General features: G+C 41.4%; 1 pseudogene; it reads right to left on the bottom strand.

Moving 5' to 3' along the window:
* Positions 1-580: 580 nt before the first annotated feature.
* Positions 581-1,308, bottom strand: LOC138025906 (uncharacterized; annotated as a pseudogene).
* Positions 1,309-3,451: the final 2,143 nt, after the last annotated feature.

Raw genomic sequence — 3,451 nt, 5'->3', positions numbered from 1 at the left:
TTATCTTTCACACAGTAATGGGTTCCTACCGCAAAATAATAACGCCAATACACACTTACGCGATAGAACAACAAGCGAAGAATGCATAACTTATGCACAGAAACTAATTTCCTTAGCTAGAAAGACACGTACTGTATTTTAAATATCTGAGAATCCCTGGATGCATGCTTTTTTTTTTCCCCCCCTCTTTATATTCTCTCCTCTTGGTGAGGACATTTCTGTGTTCGTCCACCGGCAAACTTGTTACGTGTTTCTCTTAGCCATGGAGCCCCTTCGTTGTTAAGTCGCGCAAGGTTTCGATTTGTGATCGGTGTTACTCGTAGTATCCCAGCCTTCGCCGGGTTAAGGGTATCTGTTTCCGCTCTGAACTGAAAGCTGGCGCTCGATACATCGAATGCAATTTTTGTGGTACCGCTTGTTCGTCGTTTGAAGAAATATCATACGTGCTTCACTTTCACCAAAGGTTCCAGTCTTGCGTCGTGAAGGTTTCTCCTGCTATTTTTATTTTGTCGCCGATTATACCTTCCCCCGTGCGTGTCTTCGTCGTTCTCGATCTCAGCGGGGGCTCTCTAAGTTGTCGCTATATTACATGCCGGCATCCAGTAAACGAGTTGCTTTTTATTACAGTTGCTTGTCGAGCGATAGGCTCAACCCGGCGTGCGTAAATAAAGTCCCCCTTTCAGCTCTCTGTTGGCGATTCGTGTCACATGTATAATTGATCGCAAAATCGCTCAACGTTATTAGCGGTTTTGTAGTATCGGCTTGGATATCTATAGCCTAGTCCACTATCTTGACTGAACGTAGATTCCTCAGATACTCCAGAGTCCGTAGATGTACTCGATATGGAGTTTACGCCACCCGTGAACGTTTTTTAAAGTCAAAATTGCCATGATCCCAGCTGTCTGAGACGCCACATCTCTGTTTAAAACTCTCTGAGAGTATTGCTTGTGAAAGTAACGCTCTAACCTGCTCGTTTCTGAGCAACCTCGACGGCCTTTTTGCCAGAACTGTCTCTCGCATTAACATCAACACAAGGTGAGTTTAGGAGCAAGCTTACAATGTCCAAAGGACCCCGTTCAGAGGCGATATGCAGCGCAGAGCCGACCGTCACAATCTCCAACTTTCAAATCAGCACCACTCGCGAGGAGGAAGTAGGCCATACTCAAATTGCCATTTATACAAGCTTGCTGTAGAGCAGTCACACCATTCTTATTCGGTGATTCACTCGTATTCCTTGTCCGTATTTCAGTATAAACTTGACTTTCGTTGTGTCTCCTCTAACACGGCTTGCTGAAAGATCTCACTCATCTTGCTGTATCAGCCGGCAGCATTAACTTCTTCCAATGATATGGCAAACAAGTCCACGGTTAACCTAAAAATTCTGAAAGAATTGGACAGACACATACACACATTGATTAATGACAACCACCATCAGAACCACAAAGCCTAAATTATTTCCTGCGATCGATGACCACTCAAAATTCCCTTTCAAACAGGACATAGCCCGAAAATTTAGAACATTCTGGAATTACCTCCAGAATAACAATTGATAAACGCGTTAGACGCGTTGGAAAGATGGCACAGTTGTGATAAGCAGAGACATTCACTTACCATTAGAAAGACATCGGACCTCGCTCTGGATCACAAAAAATTAAATGCTAAATCTATCAGATTGTTAGCCACCCACCGAAAATTGGTTATTCTTTTACAAAGGCTGTTTTCCACGAATTTTACTGAAGCGTGGGCAGCGAAATCGGTAGGATAGACTCGAATTTCCATTTTTAGTTCAGCTTGTTCGTGATATATCCGAAAACCATCAAACTAGCGTTTTGATTGGTTGAAGTAGGTCTCAGGTGCGTGCGTTATCATTCGTTGTTTGGGCCAAGGTTTATCGCTTCAGTTGTGCCAAACCCGGGTGGCAAAGCTTAAAACTCAGAACCTATCTGAAAGGGTCCAATTCACGGTCCTTTTGTGTCTTTAACATTCGTTTGGGCGGAATAGAAGTCAGAGACAAAACAGCAATATTTTTTTCATCAAGCCAGAAGCCTGATTTGAGAAAAAATTGCGACATGATCGCTAAATAAAATCTGGAAGTGTCCTACCTCCTCCTTATTCTCATTTCTATTATTTGCATGTTTAATTTTCTACCCAAAAAGGTTTTGGCCATTCCGTTTGTTTTAATGCGTTAATGAACGCATTAGCTTGCACGACTGCTGTGATCCGATCAAAGCAAATGTAGCTATGGTTTTACTCGGCCAAATTTGAGAGTTGTCATGCTGTGATGCAATTAGTTCTTTCCTTTTGGAACAGTAAAAGAACCAAAAAACTTCGCCAGAAAAACGAGCTGTGGGCTCCTGGAGATACAGAGAAAATGGGAACACCCGAAAGTTGGGGCTTTCTAGAAAACGGGACTTGTTTACTATGGTCAATCTACCATCTCAACTCAGTTGATGCATGATAGCGGCCAACGTAACCATTTTTTTTTTCGATGATTTTTTAAGAAAAATAAATTGGTGAGAAATGGAACCTAACTGTTGTTTAACTACCTGACAATCAACTGCGTTCGATTTTTTCCTTTGTTTATTTGTATTTTTATGCCAAGATTCATTTTGGGAAATAAGATTGTTTACACAAGCTAAAAGGAGATTAACATATTCGTAAATATTGTTTCAAATTTGGCAATCATAAAAGTTTATTCAAGTATTGATACTGACCGGAAAATGACGTTAGGATATCAGCGCGTTAAGAGGTACTTGACTGGCGGAAGTGATTGACCAGTAACATGTTCAGTATTACCGCAATTTCACATAACTATTTAAGCTTTGGGAAAGAGAGATGACTTTTAAAAAACGGGCCTTTGTATACGTTCAGAGAAGTTACGGTTTTAATACCCCGTGGTAAGGACGTTTAAAACTTTCCTTCGAATAAGCCTTATATTTAAGTTTGTCTGTGCACGGCATATCACATTATGAATGAAGTGTGTGGTGAAATGCTTGGAATATATTCTGATCACGTCATCGCTGACCGCGCTGAAGTTTGACAGAGTTCCCTTCAAAAATGAGCGACTGTTTTTGACCTACATACATAAAAATAGCAGCTGCGAATTTCGCTGGTAACGGTGACATAAACGATACCATAGGAAATAACCAACTTTCGCCCATTTGGTGATGAATACTTCAAATCTTCAAGCCTTCGGTGCAACAACGATGAAGATTGGGATGCCGGCTTTCTTAGACAAAATGCCGACCTTTTCTCAATGCGCTCAAGCCCCCTGGTAATTATACCTCCTATTTTGGCTCTGTTAAGAATACAATGAATTTTCTTGGCTAACACATAGTTCAGTCGCCCGGTGTGGGCCTTTGTCCGGACCACAGTAGTATGATTTTTGTTGTCAGTGCAGTGCTTCAACGAAAACAAATTGGTTTTTAGCGAAATTTCGGTTTTTTTTCTC

This window comes from Montipora capricornis, chromosome 12, assembly GCF_036669925.1.
Source record: "Montipora capricornis isolate CH-2021 chromosome 12, ASM3666992v2, whole genome shotgun sequence".
Classification (NCBI taxonomy): Eukaryota; Metazoa; Cnidaria; class Anthozoa; order Scleractinia; family Acroporidae; genus Montipora; species Montipora capricornis.
Note: the sequence above shows the minus strand (reverse complement) of the source record. Positions and strands in the feature narration are given on the sequence as shown.